Source organism: Melozone crissalis, unplaced genomic scaffold (genome assembly GCF_028551555.1).
Source record: "Melozone crissalis strain CALT ecotype California unplaced genomic scaffold, PUWL_Pcris_2 ptg000005l_1, whole genome shotgun sequence".
In the NCBI taxonomy this organism is placed as follows: domain Eukaryota; kingdom Metazoa; phylum Chordata; class Aves; order Passeriformes; family Passerellidae; genus Melozone; species Melozone crissalis.
This window is the reverse complement of record NW_026535783.1, coordinates 24,892,861-24,916,823: the sequence shown is the minus strand read 5'-3', so window position 1 is coordinate 24,916,823 and position 23,963 is coordinate 24,892,861. Positions and strand designations below refer to the sequence as shown.

The following is a 23,963-nucleotide window of genomic DNA, read 5'->3' as shown; positions in this document are numbered from 1 at the left end:
GAGGAGCTTCACTTAAAATATAACATTTTGCAGTCTTGAAAGTAGATTTCTAAGATACTAAAAAGCTATTGTTATGCATTAAAGGCTTTTTACTGGTGTTTTTTATTGATGTGCTGTATTGTATAGAATAGTAAAATTTTGTAGTGTGGGAAGTATTTTTTAATTAATTTTTACTTTTAAATTATATTTTGATCTCTTTAAAAACAAAAGTAGAATAATGATTTCCAAAAAGCAGATACCTCTGGATTTCAGATTGTAATGCTGATAAGATTACTTATCAATAATTTTGAACCGTGACATTCCCATATATTTTTTCCCTGGTAAAAGTTCCTACAGTTTCAGTACACAGATTTTTGGACTGCAAATTACAGTGTTTCTTTCACACTGATGGAACTAGATCTTTGTGCTTCTTTGTTGAAATTCGAGCATTCTGGTGAATGAAAATTGATTTTGTGCCATCCGTTTTGTGGCAAGGAAAAGAAAAAAAAATAATGCAAAAAAAGAACAACTGAAAATGAGTTTAGGCTGGTTAGCATTTATGTGCATGTACTGAAATATTTGGTGAAAACCTCCATCTTGTAATATTCTAACTGCAGGAGGTGACAGAATTAATCTTTGTGGACTACTTTGAAGTAGTCTACAGATTAAACTCTTGCTGAAGGTTCTGTAGTTTTTTTGTATACTTTAAGCATTTATCTGAAATGCCCTGCAGTACTGGATTCTAAACTGTGTTGCTGGTCACCTTTAGGTTATCACAAGACTTTTCAGAATGTAATCTGAAGGACTGAAGATTTTGGAGCAACCTTCATCTAGCTGAAAATTCTATAAACTGATCCAAAAAAAGAAAAATGAGAGGCATTTGAATTTATAAATGAAATCATTTTCCTCTGTTTACTTTTTTTTTCCCTCCCTTCAGAACAGAAGTAATATATCAGTAGGTCTCCTATGTAAGCTAAAAAACCCAAACTCTGCATTGTTTATTTACAAAAGAGAATTTCTAGGCAGCCCAGTACAGATTGACTTCAGTACTTGAGCTGTGGGATTTTCTGGCACTTACTTCTCGTGGGCATTTTAACATCCCTGTCTGTGTGCCTTCCTGAGAGGATGATGAGTAAATCTTTGGTATTTCTCAGCCTTACCTGGAGCAATGTGATTTAACTCAGACAGAGTGAGGTTTTGAGCATCAGGATTTATGTTGGTGAAGTCAGAGCATGAATCAGGGTCTCAGAAATTCAATTGGGTTAATTATGCAGGTCCTGGACAGAGGAAGTCTCAAGTGCCTTTAAGGTTATAAAGGAAAAAAAAAATTGAATGAGTTGCTAATTCAATTATACACAAAAGATTTTGTTATAAATTGGTTTTTGTTACTTTCTAAGTTTAACAAATGTGAGGTCAACATATGGGGGTTTTTTTCCAGCTTTACTTTCCAATAATTGTGTGTTTTACTTTGCAAGGTCATTCTTGAATTTTTCCAGATACCTAATAGGTACACATATGCATCATGGCTACATTTTTTGAGAATAAATTCAAAGTTTTTGTTGTCACAGCGGAAGTTCAAAGTTCTGTGTCTGTAGGAAGCAAGCTTTATGCATGCTCACATATCATATAATATTTAACTTTATTCTCACAGATTCTGATGCTATTGAAACAATATTTAATTTCTCAGGTAGATTTTTGTTTCTAAGGAACATGCAATGAGTAGATGCAAGTGAGCAAGATCTTGAGGTGGACTTCATTATATCCAGGTCATTCCTGGCAGATTAATTTCCTGGTTGCCAGATTTAAGCAAGACAGAAGTCTTCTACATTATTTAACTGCCCAAAGGGTTTGTTTTCTGAAGTTGAATCAACATTTGCTGTCCAGCTTGCAGTGGAACTTGAAAACAGTTAATCATTAGCCTCTTCATGTCAAGTGATGTACTACCTCAGCCTTCTCTTGTGTTGAACAAACTGATATATTTATCATACCCCTTATCTCTGTTATCATTTCTAGCTCTTTCATGATTTGTTCCCCTCCTGGATTCTTCCATTCTTGTGTAAATTGTCTTGGGAATTTAGCATTTCTTAATTAATATCAGCAATGTCTAAAAATGTTTGGAAAATATTTCAAATATAAATATTAATAACTACATAGAACCAATTATATTTATGGTATTTTATAACTGAAGACAAAATTTAATATGTAGAAATATTGTATCTCTTTTTATTGAAGAAATTTAGGCATATAAAGAACAGAATGGAACTAAACTAAAAAGGAGTATTTATAAAATATAAGAAAGACACACACTAAAAATATAGCTTAACTGAATGAGTATGTAATGCATAACTAGTTGAAGCAAGACCTGTATTACAGTGAAATAAAGTTTATAACTAGAGCTGCAAAGTGGTATTTTGATATTTACTAGTAAGATTATTGCATCATTGTAAACAAGGGCCTCTATGAAACAGAAAAAAGAGTAATCACTAAGCTACTGGTTAAGCTGCCTGGACAAAAATTTCAATATGAAAAATATCAAACATATAATTTTTTTGTTACTATCATTATATTACCTTTAAAAATTCTAGTGATAAGTATGTTTTAAACTGTGTTGAAATTACTGAAGGTTTTTTGGGCTTTTTAAGATGAATAATTTAAAAATAAATAATATTTATTTTGAAAACACAGATTCACAGCACCCTAAAAGGTAAGAACAATGAGTCCAATTGTCTTTCTGCTTTGGAAAAAATATCTAGATATGGAATAAAAGAAACAAAAACCTGTGTGCTTACACATGCATCCTGCAAACAGACTTGTATGTGATAATCAAAGTTTTACTCTCTACGCGATGGTGAGAATGACAGGATCTCCTAGACTATGCATATTGTACTTCCCCACATAATATGTCTGAAAATTGACACTGGACAGAGTCTATGTTGCAACTGATAGTGCACTTTTGTGCATGAGTTATCTGTGTATATCTATACACAAGACTCCTTTTCTGGAAGTGTCTGATACTGACAAAATATCAGCTACACTGTATGTCAGTCAGTCACTACTTAGGATGAAATTCCTCCCAGTGAGATTGGTGAGACACAGGAGCTGGTTGCCCAGAGAAGTTAGGGATGCCCAGTCCCTCGAAGGGGCGTTGAGTTTCCTGGTCTAGTGGAACGCATCCCCGCCCATGCCAGTTGGATTGGATCTAGATGGTCTTTAGGGTCCCCTCCAACCCTAACCATTCTGTGATGTCATGAATCTATAATTTTCAATCTGATTAGTTAAACTTCAAATCAAGTCATTCATAAATTCACACACTGGCAGTGTACTGTAGCACTAATGATTTATTCTACACATTACTCCATGCTACCATTATGTATGCAAAATCTATATCCTCACATAACCGTGCGTGCAGTGTCACAGAGCGATGCAACTCTGTTTGGGGCTGACGGCTGGGTGCTCCTAAGTCATGGAGGTTGAGTTGCTCAGAAGCACTAGCCAAGATGAACCTGGAAGCTCCCATAAGTTGCTTCCTTTACTCAAGGAATTGGCAAGTTTTATTGATTATTGGATTACCATGGTGATGTTCCAACAGTAAATTGCCAATAAACTAGAAATTAGCACAATGTACCCTAGAATGGCACAAGGGGTTGAAATTTACAGCAGAACCAAATTTGATTGGGGGAGTTCAAATACTGTTGTGTATTTGGTGGTGAAATTCTCCCTTTTTAATACTTGCATTCAAATTGAGGAGATTAATAGGAAATATTAACCTCAAAAATTATTAAGATAATTTTCTATTAACCAGTTATACATCTATGTTTTGATAGTGGATAGCCAAAAATTTCCAAATTTTACCTTCCCTAATAATAATTTGCCAGAAGGAAATTATTGCAGCATAAGTACTGTCAAATTTAATTCCAGGTTAAAATTCTTCTTTTCCTTCCAGTATGCTATTTTTGAGTTGATGCGAGAAAGACAACATTAGTCAAAGAATTGAAAAGAAGATTGGGATGGAAAGGATGGCTGCAAATAAGAAAAAATTTTATGTTCAGCTACTATCATAGATAGAGTCTTAAAGACAAAATCTGTCATGTTAAGAAGATGAAGGAGATTCAGAAGGTTAAGGAAACATAAAATCCTAAGCACTCCAAGCAGAGGAAGGTTGAATTTTGATCTTGACTAACGTGATAGGAAAGTACAAAATGTTAGTGTCTGTGGCCACAGGTGTCTTTACAGAGAGCAGCAGGCACAACCTTCCCAGGATTTCTCTTTGGAAAGGCAGTGAGAAAGAAGATAAAACAATTCTTATCTCTACTTGCTGTATCTGTTGTTTGGTACTTGTGGAATGTGTTAGGGAGATTGTTCACCAAAATTGATTTGTTAATTGGACTCTGGTGATGGTTGTTTGGATTGATTGACCAGTTACGTCCAAGCTGTGTTGTGACTGTCTGTAAGGGGTCAAGGGGTTTTCCTCAGTTTAGTATAGAGCATACAACATAATATTAGTGTAGTATGCAGTATAATATAGTATAGCTTAATGAAGCTATCAGCCTTCTGAGATCGTGGATGTTATTCCCCAGCTGGGGGTTATCTTGCCGCAATAAGCGTCAAGAAAGAAACTGATAAATACAAGGATATGATTCAGCCCTGAGGTGGATTTGAGCACCCTTCAGAGTACTAGTAGAGGAGGCTGAAATAATCTGTGCTTGAAAGACAACTTTTAGTTACTGAAGAAGCTGATAACAGATCAAGGTAGTATCCTGATATAGTGTTCTCTAGTATTCTCAATGTAGAATTCCCAATACTGTAGTATATGGTATTATCATAATTAAAATAATTAGAAATCTAACATGAAATATTTGTCTGAAATAACATTAGCTCTTCTAGCTTAATATGACTTACTGTATTTTCTCTGTGAAACGTAGGTACCAACCACTAGCTTGACTGCAGGAATAATGTAAACTAAGAAGTCTGCTTCAGAAAATCATTGCGGCACAGCTTAAACTGGTTGAAGTCTAAGAAATCCCTGAGGAAGGGCTCTTTCAGAAATGCTCTGGTATCTTTCAGAGTTGTCATTGTGAGAAATATCAGAGAAGCAAACATGAAAAATGCAAGCTGTAAATGTGAGGGAAGTGTATTTTGTGCAGTGAACTATTTGGCAGCATGAGCTGTGAATGAATAGAAATCTCTGCGCCTGTCCCATCTTCCACTTCCCGAGGGACAGAGCAGTCACTATTCATGACTGCCTCCAGTGAGCACCCCACACTTCACCACGTCATAGAATTTTACCGCATTTGCATTTTTCTCTAGTGTATTTCTAAGTAAAATGTATATCTCTTGGGATAAAAATAATTCACTTTAGTAAATGAGGAGTATAGCTGGGAAATAATGATAAGTAGGAAGAAATGGGTCTGAAATCTTAAGAGACATCAGGATAGAACTTAATTTAGCATTTTGTGAAATTATACAAAGATAGAAGACAATTAAAATAAACATACATTTTTTCATCTAATACTGAACTACAAAAGACAGATTTAACATGATTACTTATAGTTTTGGCATTACTTAGCATAATGCTTGATGTACTTTTTTTTCCTACAGTCTCTCCATCTCAGTGTCAGAAGCCAAACAATTTAATTGCTGAGGATCATACCACTCTATTTTAGAGTAAGCTCCATAATATAACAACCGTTCTTAGATCTTTTACTGAAAACAATAATGCCATTGCACTGATTTGTCCTATATCTGCCTGTATTTGCATCTGCCACAGCAATATCTTGCTGAATACTCCCTGAATTTTTGCACATTTCTAATTTCTTTATTTATATTGAAACTCACTTAATTTCACCCAAAAGCTGTTTCCAAAATGCTTGTATTACTCAAAAAAGCACTTTATCAATGGATAGTCTATTGATTTGCCAATAGATACACCATCCTTATGATGTAAGAATCTAATCTGTTAGAGTAATAAAGGTTTCAATGCAAAACAATCCAAAGTAAAATATTTTTTTAAGTGTATTTACTGTTTAGAGATCCACTAGCAGGAGTCCCTTTCAAATACTATCAATAAATGGTCTATTTTTTTCAGAATTACTTTGCTGTTCCCGTTTTCTACTGTCCAGAAATAGGACTCCTAATAACTCAGGCATTAATTCCATAGACAAATTTCCTAAAACTTTTTTGTTTCTAATAAGATTATGGTCATGTGGAACACCAACTGACTTTTTAGAATAAGAAATCGCAGTTAGGGAGTCACTGTATTTCTGAATTGAAAACCATTTTGCTGGCAATGATTAAAAAAACTAATTTACTGCTTATAGGAAATCTTGTTTTCACCATTTCCTAACAATACGTTGAATCCTCCACTTTTGCTCAAACAAATCATGCAAGTCATCTGATTTTTCTGTTAAAAAAAATAGCGGGTTCCTACCTGTGATCAATTTCATAAAATATTTAGTTTTCAAGCCCACTGCTCTTAGGCTCTTCATTGCATCTTATTCAAGTCATAAATTAAGTTGTGGTATCAGTTGTGGGTAGAGACAGGATCTCTCAGATGCCTTGCAGCTGAAATGTATATATACACACACCATCCTTCTAGAAAGTGTGCCATTCAATTTTAATGTAACGAGGGGGATATTTTCTGTTAGGCAGAAGAGCATTCTATTTAATGCAGCCATTTGAGAAATCAATTACAAAGTTTATTTTCATCTGTTCATGAAGCTGGGGATGTCAGACTGTAGATACCTGCTGTTCTGTTAACTGGTTAATAGGTTAATAGTAGGTTTCCTGGTGAAAGCTGCTGTTTCTCCAGGTGCCATTTCATTTTCTCTGTGGCATACAATTAAAAACAACACTTAACATTCTTTGATTACACTGAGAAAGTATGTTTTTGCATAAAGAGTCTTTTTGAAATTAATAGGCCCTGTTTAATGGGTAACAGCACCTCAATATTCCTAGTTGTGATAGGTAAAAAAATAAAATCACAGCACAAAAAATTAGCCCTCAAAAATTCAAATGTCTCCCAATTCAAATGCTTATCATGTCCTCCATCATTTTTCACATTGCTCTATGGGAAAGATATTTCTGATTTCTCAGCTGGGAAGACACTTAAACAACTTAGCAAAATATGATTTCTTCACCCTGAGAATTTCTTTATTTACTCAGACCAGATGTTAAGCTCAGCAGCAGTCTGTTACAAATACTGCTAAGGGAAAGTGAGGATTCTTGTATAAAATGAGCAACCTTTTTGTAAATGCTCTTGGATCCTAGTGCTGGCAGTTTAAAGATCAGAGCTGAATGTCACCTGTATGCTTAATAAACCTCTAAAAGTCATAAGTTTAGTCAAAATAATAAGATGTCTGTGTTTGGCCATCATTCATAAGCAGTTATCTTATTATTTAAACAGTCAAATCCTTAAATTTTTGTGGGAAATCTGAACATGATTTGCTATTGAGGATATATCTTGCTGTTTTCCTTTTTTATTCTCTAAAAAGAGAGAAAGAGAGAGAGAAAGAAAGAGAGAGAGAGAGAGATTTTTTTTTCTTTTATTACTTTCTGATCATAGAGTAGCTCTTCTTTCAGTGTGGTAAATTCCAGTCAAGTATTAGGAAAAATTTTGGCTCTCTTTCTATTTGCAAGTCATGTAGTAAGTTTATCCAAAAACAAATGAGTACTCATTGCCCACAGACAGACGCAAACCAAAAATTTGATATCTAATATGATAAAAACATGGATTTACCACAGTCTTTCCATTAGTTCTGTTAGTCTCAAGACATTAATATTTATATTGATCATGTAAAATTTTTGCCCTAATGTGAGGACTGGAGGAAATTCCTTCTGGTTAGTCCATTAGGAAAGTATCATGCTAGATCAATTATATCTTTATATAGCTGATTATAATGAAAAATTTGTGGGAGGTTTTTTTGCTGAAGCACTTCATTAGAGGAAACAAATTTTGAGAAAATGCCAATTGGCAATTTGGAGTAGAGGACCTTTAAATATCCCTTCCAAACCAAATTGTTCTATGAGTCTATGAAACTGTGTTAGATATGTGAAATAGGGTTATAATTGTCAAGTAAAATATATTTGGAGAAACATGGTTCTATGAAAGGAAAGTAGGCTTTACTCAAAGTGGAGGACTCTCACATGATTGTTCTGAACATTGGCAGTGAGTGTTTCTGCTTTTCTTTTAATTTTTTTCCATTGTTTCTCCTATAATTTTGCTGTCTTGGTCATGTGGTTTCACTGTACATTTCAATTTCATTAATAAAAAATTGAGGGGAGGGAATAAGGCATGTGCTTGAAGTAAGAAAATGCCTTTATGGAAATGCTGGGACTCTTCAGGATGGGTGTGTCAGAGAAGGGCAGAGGCAGTTTCTGCTCTCTTTTTAGTGCCAAGTACACACTGAATGCATGACATAAAGGTTGTAAAAATTGAACTACAATTTCTTTTGTATTCCTCTGATAGCCATGCTTCCAGAGTAGACTTTAATTTTTTAAATTATTTTGTAGTTTGTAAATAGCTTGTTTTGCTCAGATACTGGCCCAAAGTCAGGTAACACAAGAAAATAAGTTCTCCTGAAGCAATTACTAGATTATCTCCAGAAAAGAACTATAACTCAAAGTCTCAGTTTTCTCTGTTTCTCTTCTTTTCCCAGTGAGACAATAATTTATTATTGATCTTACCATAATGACAAGAAAGTGTAGAATGGAACAAGAACTAAGCTTAAATTCTTGGCCTTGACTTTTCAGTATGAAAAGGTACAGGATTCTAAGCAGACATTTATGTTCAGCATATTGAGTTTAAATCTTTTATCATGTCACCCTTTATGCATAATCCAGAAGTTCAGTAGTTGAATCTTTTGAATGGCATAAATATTTTAAGAAGAAATATCAAAGGTCTTGCCTGCCTTAATCCCAAATTCTTAAAGCTTATTTCTATGTTTGCCTCTTGGGGTTACCTTGACTGCCTCTTCATCTTCATTAACAGATGAATTTGACTTATGCTGCTTAGTTTTTGTTGTCAAGAATTCTACAAAATGCCTCACAAGTCAAATGAGTATTCTTACAGCCTTCCTCAATTCCTAATATTGACCTGTATTATGCCTGTGCATAACACAGGTCAATATTAGAGTACCATTTAGCAGTGCATCTGACGCAACATAATTCCTCATAATACTTTAGAAGGAAAATTATTTAAACAGTGCATTCTGAAAGCAAAGAAGTTCATTGAACAGTGAAGAAATTTTCTAGTGTTCCTGGTTTATGACAGTAAAAAAACATTCTCCAAGTCATGAAAAAACACAAAAATCATTCTGATAACCTTCATACCATCTAAGTAGATTATTAAAAAATATTTACTCTTAGAAAACATATCATTCATTATACAGAGGATGAAGTAACTGTTTTTGCTAGCTTTAAAAGTAGTTTGAAAGAAAAGTTTTTCTGTCACATAAATGGGGCAAATTTTAATGCATTCATTGATCCAGATATGGAAGCAGGAATATCTAAAACTGGATGGATAGATAGAACATGTAATGTACTCAAATTAGGGATAGCAATAAGGTAAAAGAAAATTATATAAAACAATTAATTTCAAAATAGTAATCAAAACCAACTAAATTACAAATTTGTAAAAATGACACAGAATTGCTAAAACTATAGCTCTTTATTAACTTTTAAGATTAAATGTGTCATGAAAATGTACTTTTCAATACTTAGGTTTATGAATCTTTGTTCTGAATGCAGTCTTGATCCAGCATATGAATTGGGATATTGATCAGACTTTCAGAGGTCCTTTCCAGACAATTGTTCTATGGCTTTGTGTTTCTTAGAAAACTTCAAAAAGCCTGGTACATTAAGTCCAGTTCTCAACATGAATCACAATATTGTGGCTGTAAAAGCTGGAAGGCAATGGAATTTAAGAAGCAGAGACTACTCTAATACAAAGAGTTGTCTTGACTGAGATCTTAACAACGGAAAGTGGAGAAATAGATTTTGTGTTAGTTATAGAAATAAACTTTGGAAGCATATTCGTGATAGCTAAGTCCAGCCTCTCTCTTTTTTCTACAAAGCTGTGATTTAGAAGAGCATACCTAAAAGTGCACCTGGAGAAAAATTAGCATTAGATTGTGCAAAAAGACATTTGCTAAGCAAAGAAACCTTCCTCTCTGACTTCTCTGGCACCTCAAAGTTAAAATAAACCTAACTAATCTAACCCTGTCTCGTCAGTATGATAAACCAGTGGGTTATTATTTCAGGAAAAAAATAAAAGCATAGGAACTGAGATCTTCTTAAATGACTTGTCAGTTTGGTACTAGTTTTTGGTGATATCTTGTACAACCAAGTGCTTCTCAAAACCAAAATGGTAGAAGTTGTTTAAAATCCTGAATCCAAAATGCCACCTTAATTAAAAAAAAAAAAATCCTAAAAATAAGTCAATATTTTCAAGTCAAACCCTGTGCCAGGTAGAAATATGGAAGACTATTTGATTTCATGAACTAAATATCTGTACTATCACTTGTAAGAATGACACTGCAACTGTTATATAACCAGAAGGAGGATTTTTATTAAAGAGCCACCACGCTGTAGATTTCAGCTCCCCAGTGATGTTTTCCTTTAAACCTGCCTTACCTCCTCCCTCCATAAAAAAAGCTATGATTTTTTTTAATCAATGACTGCGCTATAGTGCTGTGTAAGCTCTTCCTTAAGTAATTTAAACCTGCAATAGCATTAAGTACACTTTGAAAAAAATGAGACATAAAAGACTACTTCTAGTAGATTTCAATGTGCAACAAGTTTTGTCTCCTGCCATGTAGGACTACAACTTCATAAATTACATTTCTAAAGATTCCATTATTATTTATTAAATTTTAAAAACAGTCAGAAACTGAATAGATATGCAACTTTAACAGTTTTCACATATGTGTTTTTTCTTTTTTATGAGTGTTTAATGTCAAATATGTGCTAGATACTCACTCTTAAACTACAAAAACAGTGAAAGGAAAAAGATCATCCATCTCACTGATCTAGTCAAGGATTTCAGTAACTCAAGTCATTTTGTCTAAAATATTATTTTATTTTATGCATTTTATTTGTTGGGAGTTGAGTTTTTTGTTATTTATTTTCTTATCAGGTTGGTGTTAAGTTAGTCTGAAGGAAGGAAGTAGTGGAAGACTTTCACCACAATTCTGAAAAATGAGCAGTGTCAACCTGGTAAGTTTATCTTTTTGTTATTGTTGTATTGATGATGGTTTTTCTACTGATGTTCTCATTTATGTTTGTAGCAAGATCCCAGTTACTGTTGGTTTTATTCTTGATGTAATATTTCTGTCTTAATGGCTTAAATTTTGATTTATGTTTTAAAAAAAAAAGTGCTCAGTATCTCATTAGCTCTTTGAGATGCAGTTTTGTCATAGATCCAAGTAGTTTCAGTTCCAGACAGAGTAGTTAGCACATAAAATTATTTTTTTATCCATTAAGTATGTATACAATGCTCCTATCTTTTTCCCAGCCTTGCCAGGTCTACATTTTTCAATTTGTGAAAAATTATGAAATGAAGGATCTGTGTGTAAAATCTTATTTTTCTGGTTTATTTATTTTATTAATGTCATGGTTTAGGAATAGCACTCCAAATCACCAGTCACTCCTCAACCTATCATTCCTCTGGGAGACAAAAGGCAAAGATTATGTGTTGAGATAAAACCAACATACTGGAACAGCAATGAGATAAGAAAAATGGACAGCAATTACAAAAATATGAAAAACCAGAGGTGTGCAAAGGAGGGTGATTTACATGGAAAAATGCTCAAAAGCCTGGGACAATAAGAAACAGTTGCGGACAGACCCTCTGAGCTTCCAAGCTTTTTTGGCTGACCACAGGCTATGCCCACTTTCTTCTCAGAGGCAGGAACCCCTTACTCTTGCCACCAAGCATGACCTTAGGTGGTTTAGAATAATAACCTAGTCACACCCACACAGCCCCAGGCTCTGCTCTCTCATGGATACTGAAAAAATAACTCTACTCTGGCCAAAAAACAAGACAACTGATTAAAATAAAGCAAAAAAAGGGCAAAACCCCACAACTTTTCTAGACTTTCAAATTGTAATTTTAAAGCAGGTATTTATTCCAGCCTCAATCTTACAAATGTTTGCTTCAGGTGAGTTTTCCTTTTATGAAAAATCTTTCTGTGGATTTTTTTTCTTCCCTGAAGAAAGTCAGTGCAGTTAAAGTAGTGCTATCTCTTTCAGGAGGACAAGTAGTATGAAATGTTTAGGGATAATAGTGTCTAACTCCCCAGTGTGATTGGAATAAACCCTTCTGTTTTCTTTACAAATACACACAGCCTTTGGCTATTGGTGTGCTGTGAAGTGCTGGGAAATGGAAAGACAGTTTTAGAAATTCAAAAATAATTATAGCACTTAAAAGAATAATAAACTCAAGTTCGTAATCTGAAAATACTGAAAAACTGTGGTATCACATATATAACATAGTATAAAACCAGATCTATAAATGCATTAAATTGATCATTTAAAAAGACCTGATAAGGAGTTACAGCCTTCTGTGAAGACTGATCTTTTATGATATTTAATTTCATATATATATATGTATAAGAATGTAGTAATTTAAGTTTGTATATATGTTTATGTATGTATGTATGTATGTATGCATGTATGTATGTACATAATGTATCTATCTATATATCTATCTCTCTGTCTATCTATCTATCTATCCATCTATCTATCTATCTATCTATCTATCTATCTATCCATCTATCTCTGATGATCTATATCCTTTCTTTAAAGGAAATACAATGATTTCTCTGTTTTACTACCAGTACTGACAGTTAATCAGTAGTACTTTACCTCTGGACTGACTTTGACAGCATAATACATAATAATGACAAAGCAAGAAATCCCTCTGTCCTAATTTAGGAGTGATGCTTCCAATTTTGATTTTCCCACTGAAACACCTAAGATCACACCCTGCTTGCTCACTCCTTCCCTCCTGGCTATGGCAGAATGGAGAGGAGAAGGGGTGGCACTAAAAGGTAAAGAACCTGTATTGAGACAAGAACAGTTAACTGGAAACAGTAATGAAATAAGAAGAGCAAAATAACACTGCTAATACTGATAACAGAGTGTACAAGACAGGAAAATTATTCACAGGCCATTGCTCAGCACTTGGAGCCCAGCGCCACCTGACTGCAAAACCTGCACACTCTGGCCAAACTGGAAACAGACCCAGCCCCCTCCTCACATCCTGCACATGATATGAGAACATATTGAGGAACAGCAGTGCTTTCTAGAGGTTACATTTGCCCCAGGACACTTGGGACTTTCATGCTTTAACATCGCTACCTCTCACTTATATTTCAGGTAGCACAAAAATGCATTGTTTCTTCAAGCTGTTTAAAATGTGTTTAAATTGGCAGCTGTTCAGTCCTCCTTGAAAATACTTGCCCTCCAGAAAGTGAAAAAACATCTATAGAATGTCTTTGGTGGAGGAAAAGCTTGTAAATCCAATATGCAGAACAGATAATTTTGTGTAAACCTATCAGCATGCCCCACTTTAGGTATGTCAGGGATGCATGCACCTTTGAGAATTATTTTCAAAATTTTAGCTTGCTTTGATTCCCATTAGGTATAAGAAGATTTTATGTTAGTTGGTTAGTTGGTTGGCTTGTTTGTTAGTTGCTACTTGGCTGGCTTTTTATCCATGAGGGGGATTAGATACTGAAGAAAATTTCCTACAGCAATTATGAGATATCTGTCCTTAAAGAATAAATTGGGCATGATCCTCAGCATCTTGATTTGAATAGTCCTGTTTTAAGATGCGAATGGGACTAGATGACCTCCAAAGTGTGCTTCCTTTCAAAATCATTCTGTAGATTTATAGATTTCTGATTCTATGGTAAAGTTATTCCCAAGAAGGAGGAGGAAAGTCTTATCAGCATTTTTTCTTAAATTCACTAACCACTTCATGGAATTAGTTGTGAAATATACATGAAACTGGCATGAAATGTCAGCATGTTCTGCTTAAAGAAATTGCCAAGTGACTTAAACTGTGAGAAAAAGTAGCTCAGCTTTGAGAAGATCTCATGCTCTCAGGTACAAGATTTTGCATACTGTTGCTTTTAAAATAGGAGCAATTGGTAAACTACGGGAAACTCTAACCAAATTTTGTATCTAGAAATTTGAAAATCTGCTAATTCACCTTCCTTTTGGAAATTGGAAACTGAGGTAAAAACTCAACTGCAGACTTCTGAGATTCCCCCTTTGTTTTGGTTTAGTTCTTGCTGTCATCTTCCCCAAAAGCAGCTTATAGTAACGGACATGTAACTTTAAAAGTTACTAGTACAGTTATTTTAGTGTACAGATGTACTTGTATGTTGCTTTACCTAAAGAAAACCAAGAAAGTCTTTATGAATGTAATTTCTTCATTTTTTAAGTGCAGAAGAGTAGAGTGCTGTCTTAATGTCATAGGAGCAATGACCAAGGTATAGTTTGCTAGAAGTCAAAGGAATTGCATCAGAAATAAATCTGGACAAATAATGTTTAAGGAAAACAGAGTAATTTGACTGAAAAAGTATCCTACACCCCAAAAGTGATTACTGAAAAAGCACTAATCTTAAAAGCAGCATTGCCATAAGTAATGGAACAGGTAAAAAGTACTACTGTTGACTATGTAAGCCTTTATTTTTAACCACTTCCAAATGTCATCTAATCCCTGTCACTCTTTTCAGTGAAAGACAGCCTGTATTGATAACTGCTAACATTTTCCCTACCTTGATCTTCTTTGGCATTTCTAAAATATCTTCATTTAATACAGAATTCATTTGCAGCTTTAAAAATGATTTATAGTCCTTAACGTTTTTTGCTGTCTATGTGTTTTTAAGCATATTAATTGGAATAAGAAAGAAAAGATGACTTGGGAAACTGCATCAGTAAACACATAATTAAGTATAGCATGCTGATTTGGGGTTTTTTGTTAGGTTTTTTGTTTGTTGTTGTTGCTTTTGTTGTTGTGTAAAAAAATTACTATCAGTTTTGTGAGAAATATTTCAAAGATAATGCAATATTAAACACTCTTAAGAGAAATTAGAATATTAGAATTATAGTATTATAATATTAGAATTATAATATTAGAAAATTAGAAAATTTCATTTTAATATAATTATGGTCTTTGATACATATATAAAAAAGTTATATGACATTACTGTAGCAAGCAGTATCATCAAGATGAAACCTTGTCTGTTAAATTTCACACTCAGTCTGGGAAGGTAGAAGTAGTGAAGTCTTTCCACAGGTATGGGAACAGGTTCATAAATAGCTTTTATACAGGGAAGGAACCAAAGTGCTGTCCTGAGACAATGTGTTATTTATGCCTTGGCTCCCTTGTGTTGTTCTGGCTTCTAAAAGATTCCATTTAGTGTAGAGAGTTTTCCCAGAACCAAATGTTACTGTGATTCTTCTGAGTAATACAGAATTGTACCCTGCCATCATTGAGACAAAGCATAAATATGCCTGGAGTAAATGTTTCAAGAGCTATCATGTCTACTTCCCTTGGCTGAAAAGAGTGGGTGAGTCTACTTGACTACGACTGTACTAACTATACAAATATATTTCTTCAAAATCAGTTTCACAGGTTTAGAATCCCACACCTACCTTCATATTCAAGATCTTATTCTATTCCTGTCTTGGTAAACTGAGTGGTGTTTGATCAAGCTCTGGAATAAAGGTGCATGCCATGCTCATGTCACTGTGTTATTTCAATATAGAAGCCACAAGATGCTTCTCTTATGTTGTTATGTTTCTTCATATTAACTTGTAGAAGATACTTCTGGGCATGTCCAGTTTCTCAGTTAGTATATGTTATCAGATTAAATTTAATCAAATAAACTAAGCCACTCTGGGTTAGCAATTCTCTGTTCTCTTGTTTTAATAAAAATTTCTAGGGTTTTTCTTGCATTTTCAGATGCATTAAGAAGAGGAATCTCCTATTTCTTCTTTATTATTTCAGGGGGTTTTTGTTCATATTGGCTTGCTCTTCCTGTCTAGGAGACATCTGTGACAGTGAAAGTGTTATGAAATAATTGTGGAAAGGTTGCTCTTTGATCTGCTAATTTAATAGAGCTATGAAAAGCTGTTTTTTACACGCTTTGCAAAGAGTAGGTGTGGAGGGGTGGAAGGGTCATAAATGACAGGGAGAGATCAGCTCGGAAAGTAGGAGAGGAGCTGTAGCAATAGTAACTATGTAAAACTGTGCAAAATAACTATGCAAAAGTAACCCAGAACTATGACCACTGTCCAATTTATGAGGAAGCTATAAGTTTCCAAAACAGGGAATATCATCAGTCCCTTCCCTGATGTCATAAGAAATGTATGGGTTTCTTCCCTTCATAATATTTTCTTTAGTTTTGGGATATCATGCAGTTATTAGAAAATTTTACCCAAGTTACTTAACCTCTTCATTCAGGAGATGCCCCTTTTTTGAGTTGGACTTGAGGATCCTTCTGGGTCCCTCGCAACTCAGAATATTCTGTAATTTGGAGAATAAATAACCTGGAGGAAGATTTTGTGATTTTCTTGCTAGTTCTGCTGGACTTTCATCAGACCATGGAACAGTGAAGGAGGTAATGTCAAGCATTAACAGTTCAGAAATATAGGGATCACATTTGCTTGCTAAACCTCCCTTGGCTTAGTTCATGCATTATTCTTATACAATTTTACCATTCATTTTGTTTCCATCTGTAGGCCTAAGAGGTTAGTAAATTTTCTAAACCCTTCTTGTTGAATTCTTTCTTCTAATAACACCCTAATTAAAGCTCTGTGAAAACAAGTCAGATTTGAGGAAACTCTTTTTTTGCTTTTAAGAATTTCTATGTATTTTGCAGGGTTGGTTTTAAACGTTAGATTATACATATGTTTCACTGTGTTCCTGAAGGACATCCAGTCTTCAGCTGGTTTGAAGTAGAATTTATAACCCTTTTATTAATTTCTGATGAGCATTTACCTGTGATGAAAACAGATAAAGGCTCATTAAGGGAACAGAGTATACCATCTTTAACAATGCTCTTTACTTTTTAAAAAAGCAGAAAACATTCTATGATGTGAAATTGCAAAATCTTTTTGCTCTTTTCTGATACTTGTTTTTAAAAGTATGCTTTATAATAGGAATGGAATGTTGTCAGATCCACTTTGAAAGCTAACTATCCAGTGCTGGTAAAGAAAGCATCTCCTGACCTATGCAGCAGTGAGTTAGGGTCCACAATCTTATGTTTGGACTTTACACAAGCATAAATGTACTTCTTCTGTGAGTTCTGGCTTATTAATTTTCAATATTTACTTTGCAATTAGTACTACTAAAAACACATATCCATAATTTCTTTACACTTTATTAACTTTCAAATACTAATAGTAAATAAAAATTTAAGAGCATGCCAGCCCATATAGATTTTATTTAATTGTGCCTCACTCATATTAGAAGAAATCATTTGTCAGAAAAAAGTCCTGAGAGACCTTAATATTGAGAAGCATTTTTATATTTGAGAACTCAGATATTTGACTCACATGGTCAGTGAAGGATGATTTTATGTTCTTCTTGAAGAGTAGGCTGATCAGTTCATGAATATATGCTACAACAACTTTCCCAACAAATTTCTCTCTATCTAAATCGAAGGACACTGCACAAAACTGCTAAATAGGATCCTCTTTGTAATGTATAAAATATTCTTGTTGAAATTTGCTTTGTTGTACCTTACCTAGATAGTTGAGAGATGCTTAACTATCAAAGGAAATGCTTAGCTGTGTTATGTTATTAATCAAAATTTACACCTTTAGCAACCATTCCTACAGCAAAATAAAATGTAGAAGGGGTAAAAAGGAAAATGAAGCTATAATACCAAACTTATACACAATGTTTTTTTTTTAAATTTTAACTGTCAGAAAAGGTTTTATTTTCAGCACTGATGCATAAATTTGTTCTCAAGATGGCAAGATGGTGATATTGAAAGCAGTTGGTGACAAGAGTGTGTTTTCACTTCATAATTTAATGTGCTGAATTTATCAATAAGTTAAGCTTATTCGGTAGTCCTATATGTTAAAACATTTTAATTAAAGTACCTTTTCAATTTGCTACTTTATGACTTTGAGCTAGAACTGATTTATTCTTTGTGGAGGGGCCATAAAGCACTTCTCAACTTATATTAGTAGAGAGAAAATGAATATATTACAATCTTTATGGCACGATTAATGGCCAAAGTTACTTTACAAACCAATGTCTTCCCATGATATTGCATGAAAAATCGGATAAGCTGTGTTTTGCCCAAGCTAAATGTAATCAAAGAAGAAAATGGAAAAAGATAGCGATGCATGCAGCAGGACAGAGCAGACAGGTGACTTGGATGAAGCATTCTCAAATGCTAAATCCACTATTGGCTTAATGAGGAACTTCTGTGAGTTTCCTTTTTCTGTTTGTTTTATGAGCTGCAAGAAGTAGCAAGAATTTTCTTTCTATTATGATGTATAACAGAAAAAAATGTTCTAACATCTCTGGAAATGTTTTTAGTAGCACAAATATATTTCTCCTGGCCTTTGCCCACTTTTCTACAAAAAGTCCAGGGTGCTTTGTTCTTCTACTCAATTGGCTCCATGCCATTTTACTGCAAGAGCTGAGGAAAAAAAAAAAAAAAAGAGGCATTGGCAAGACATCTGGAATAGCCAGCATAAAAGCCTTTGAAATAGAGAGCTGCTGCATAAATGGAAACAAGAGTGAACAGTGAGGGGAGAGAACTTATGAAGGTGAGGAGCCCATTTATCTGTGTGCCCAAGACAATCCTGCATGAAGGAAAAGGGAATACACACTCAGGTTCCCCCTCACTTGTTAGGGCAAAGGACTTCTATCACTGGACACTCCTGCGTTAAATAAGCTTTGTCCTCTACAAGGACAGAGAATGAAACCAGGGCAGTCTTAGAAGATGCAGGTACATGTGAGGACTGTTTTCAGCAAATTTCAGGAAGCTGAAGTCTCTTAGAGAATCATTCAATTATTCATTTAGAACCATTATCCTTTATCCTGTCACAAGAGGTCGCGCTAAAAGGTTTGTCCCATTTTTCTTACAAGCCCCTTTTAAGTTCTGAAAGGCCAGTGCCTAAATGTTAGCCAGGAGTCTTCTACTGGCTAAACAACTTCAACTCTCTCAGCCTTTAGTCATAGGAGCGGTGTCCCATTTCTGTGCCATTTTTAAATGTTTCCAACTAACTGTATTAAGGCTTCAGATTGTTAGTTGTTTTTTTTTTTCCCTCATTTCACTTTTTCTTATCCCCTAATCTTCTCTCTCTACCTCTGTCAGTGTATATTGACAAAATTGAGCATTATTCTTGCTGTTTCGTTTCATGCTTAAGGGACATCCCAGAACACTCCAAGCTGCATTTTTATATTCATTTTAATTTTAAATAAATCTAGTGCACTGTCTTACTAGAAGCTCTTTCCTTTCTAATGGAGCACATCATAATCAAAATTACAAATCTTCCTCACCTAAAGTAAAAGAATAAATTTGATTAATACAGGAATGGACTGGTAATGTGTAATAATTATGGCTAATGTGTCACAAGAGGCAATAAATACGGATAGTAAGATGTACAACAGCCATTTTCAGGAATGTGAAAGCCACTGAATATATTCCTTCTATTTCTTCTAGTTTGTTTCAACATGTAAATTCATCCTTTTAAGACTATGCAGCTGTTGTCAAATTAAAAATTTATCTGTAGCCTACCAAGATACAAAGGAATTTTCCAGCAGTAAACTTTCTGTAAAAAGGAAAGGAGAGGAAACAAATGAAATTAATAAAATCAGAATATTCATTGAAAATAATACATCAATTCTCATGAAACTGCAGATGTCTAAAGGATATGCAAGCATACCTACATTCATGGATGCATGCATTTTTGCTTTTGTAAAGGACCAGCTGCTCTCTGGGGTGGTGATGTGCCTTTAGGAAGCTGATCAGAGTCCATTTCTTCTCTCCCAGTTGATTGTGAGAAAAATATCAAACAAAACAAGGGGGGGGGGGGGGATTCTTCTCGTTATGCATTACTATGAATTTCAAATCCAAAGTTAGAGTTGTATCTGAAATAAATGAGTGAAATCCTTCAAGACTTTTTCACCAGCATGTAATTTCATTAGAATTCATTAAGTCACTGTAGAGAAAAAGAATAGAAAAAAAAAAAAGAGCAGTCCCAGGGTGGGTTGCTCCTTTCAGCTTTCTTTTTCCTCCTTTGAATTACATACTAGCAAGACTTTTTGAAGATTTTCTGTCTTGCTTTTTATGAGGGTTTGCATTGCCACTCCAATGCACTGCCAGTGAGGCAATATGGTTGGGTCTAAAATTTTGATCAACATATTCTCAAGTTCTGAGTAGATATAAGTGTAGCATTGTATCTTATCTTTACACTCTACTGAATGTATTTATTTCTGTTAAAAATTATGTATTTATATGACTGTAAAACTTGGAAGGAGTTTCACATATTAAATTTTGCTACAGTATCAAAATTAAATCCTTCTCTGGATGTTGGCAGGCTAAAGCACTAACATTTAACTGCAAAAAGTCAGTAGCTTAACTAGTTCAGTGTTTTGGGGTGTTTTTTTTCTTCTTTTTGCACTGCTGTTATGCTCATTCAATGTTGAAATTTGAAGAAGTTTTGTGTTATCTGAACATTAATATTTTCTGTGTTCTATTTTTTGCTTGTGTGTTGAATTTTAATTCCCCTGGAATCCTAGACTGTGACTGAGTTAAAATACTAATAGTGATTAACACTTGGACTGCGTGATATGGAAGTAGTGAAAACCTTCTGTAATACTCCATCTTCTAGAAAGAAGAAAATTTGGAAATAAGAAATAAGCCATTGAGTCTTTTGACAAAGTCCTTTTGGGTTTCAGATTTAAGGAAATTTTTTATGTGCTACCATTTTATGAATGGTGTGTTAATTGAAATTCTAGATGTTAAAGGGCAAGGTGTTTGATTTCATAAGCCTGGCAGGGTACTAATCCCTCTGTATTTTTGTTTAACTTCCATGAATTTCTCAAGAAAATATAGCCAGCTACCTGACAGATTTAAAAGGCTTAACAAGGAAAATGAGTGGGTATGACTGTTTAGTTGGTTTAGGAAGACATTTGAGTTTGGCAAATACTTATCTCAATTGTCATACACCTTAGCATGCCCCTTCCTTAAACTGAAGTCATGTTGTTTATTGTGGAGTGTAAGAGCTCCACAGATTGTAGCTCCATTTACATACTCAAGCAATGAAATTGTACAAATTTCAGCAATGGCACATTTAAGGGACATAAATTTTGTTTTATTATTCTGCAAATATTGGGCTATCCATGATCAAGATGGTTTTTGGTATAAGCTGTAGAAGAGGTAAATTGTCCTATTGTTAATCAGAACACAAGAGAAAAAAATGAAAACAAAACCCAAAACAACTAGCAATAATCAAACAACAAAAAACCCTCAAACCACCAGTTTTTTGGAACTATGAACCTTTAAGAAACATTTATTTGGAAACTTTCTGCTTCTGTTATTCCTTCAGGAAGTATAGAGGCTCTGTTATGCATCTAGGATGAGCCATCATGACGTTTGACTTAGTCAGTATTCTAGAGCTGATTAAAATTATTAGAGATTAGCAGAAGGCAACACACTGACACAGGAAAAATTAAGTCAGGTAGAAGACATGACAGCTTTTTTCTTCTTCCCCCCTAAAGAAAAATAGAATATTTTGACAAAAATATCTTAAAGTATTCATTTTAATCACAAAGGCATTTCAGGGGTCATTTTCTGATTAACAATATTTATAACATCATCTTGCATTAGAAGGCAGAAGTTAGACACCCTTGTCTTTTATTTTTTTGCAGGTAATATCTATAAACTCTCAAGACTATATCTTCTTCTGAAAGTTCAGGGAATATTATGGCCTTTAACATCCCAGCTTACACAAAACCAATTGTGAAGTCCAGGCAGAGTGTCTGCCACATTTGTGGAAATTTATTGCAAAGCAGGAAGAATATTTTGACAAAGCTCTTTACTGCCTTTTAAGTGCTAATTTCACATTCTCAGTGTGCTTCAAAGAATTTTGTCACAGAATCACAATAAAATATAGAAATATTTTGTCATTGCCATGTAAGATTTGAAGTGAGACACTATAGAGAATGGCATTTGTTATTAATTACAGGTCTAGGTCTCCTTTGGCATTCTCAACAGCTTATTTTCCAGACGTTACGGAGGATAGCAATTAACTTTTCAAACAGGGCCACTCATGAGAATCTCAACATCTAAAATTAGATCTCTAAGTTAAAAAATCTTGTCTAAAACCCTGACTATCCTTTGCTGCTACTAAGGTTAATAATAAACCTCAGGGCCTTAAGATCTCTTCTCATTTACACTTTCTCTTCTCCTCTGTGGATAGTTTGTTCTGGGTGAATCCTCCTGTGTTATCAAGGCTGTATCTGCTGCATTCCTTTAGTACAAAAGACTGCAGTGCCACTTCAGTAATTGCTGGAGACAGCTACGCAGCTGCATTTAAACTGCTGTGTGTGGAAGCGAAGCTGCCTGACAATGACTCTACCTATAGTCTTGTTACAACTTTATGGCTGAAGTTGTTTTGGAATTAGGGACATATTTCTTAGTGAAGTTGCTTCTTAATGTTTCTTTAGTTTGGTTTGGTTTTTTTTCTTGTGGTGCTTTTTAGCATTTGACTAACACTGTTATCATAGGCTGCCTTAATAACATTTCTCTAGGAAAGTAGTTTTAGTTGGGTCAGAAATAAAAAATCTATTTACAACTATTCTTTTATTTGGTGGTTTGTTTGTTTTCTGATTAGGAGCCTTTTTGTAACCCTGTCTCAGCAGTCCATCAGCTCTTTCACCCTTCAGGGGTTTTTGTTTTAAAGTTTTAAAAAAAACCCAAAACCAACCAAACAGAAAGCCCTCTCTTAAATGTGGAGAATGTGTAGGTAAACTGTGATCACATGTGCAGGCTTTCTGTCCCTGAACTAATTATTTTTTTCTCTATTTTAAACAGAAAAGGTATTTTAGCTTAGTACTGCAGGGTTTTTTATCTATGAAAATGTGATTGCTCTAAAGGACATTCATCTTATAAATAGCAGAAATAATCAAAGGTAACTACTTATATACAGTACTACTGTTATATACAGCAGTCAGTTGGGAAAGTAAAAATTATGTGAAATAAATTGAAACACTTTTTCTTAAAAATGCAGATATTATTCTTAAAATGCATCTTATAACAGATTTTTTTCTTTTACATCTATGATACATGTAACTGTAAATGTAGTGAAAATAAGGACAGGCTCAAATTCTGAAAGGGCTTAAACTCTTCTTCATAACTTCTAAATCTATCACTCCAGTAGCATATCTTAGTTCATTTACTGTGCATGGATTTGAGCAATCATGAAATCAAGCATAGTTATCTTGAGCTGGAATAGTTTAGAGGTGCCACTCTTGAGCAATGACAGCACTAGATGCAATACATAGATTTCTAAATTGACAAGTTCCCTTTTCTAAACACAAGTTCCCTTTTCTAAAAGAAAAGCCTGGAATTAAGGTAGAATTATGAAATATGAAAAGTATGGAATGCCTTGAAAAATGCTGAATTTTTCTGAGAGTAAATATTTTTCACTTACCTTTGTTTCTTTTTCATATTTTTTAAAAAATAAAGAAATTAACATAGTCATTAGGATTGCCCCAAAATAAATTTTAATTATTTGTAAATACATTTTTCTCTTGGTTTTAAAAGAATATTCAGGGACTATGCATTTTTCACCAAACAAAACTCTTTAATGTGGTTCTTCACTGTTATGTCAGCATCATCATTGAGAATATGGGTGAACAGGCTTTATTTTGAGAAGAATCTGGTTTTTAATTCTGTCATTTAATTTTAAGGCTTTTTTTTAATTGAAAAACTGCTGAGGTTGAT

General features: G+C 34.1%; 1 protein-coding gene across 3 annotated transcripts in view; it reads left to right on the top strand.

Moving 5' to 3' along the window:
• Window positions 1–23,963, top strand: part of LINGO2 (leucine rich repeat and Ig domain containing 2) — a 475,184-nt gene that overhangs the window by 238,352 nt on the left and 212,869 nt on the right. For all 3 annotated transcript variants that reach the window (XM_054286363.1, XM_054286373.1, XM_054286371.1), the window contains one exon: window positions 11,111–11,190. The gene's annotated coding sequence lies outside the window, so the exon portion shown is untranslated. The remainder of the gene's footprint in view (window positions 1–11,110; window positions 11,191–23,963) is intronic.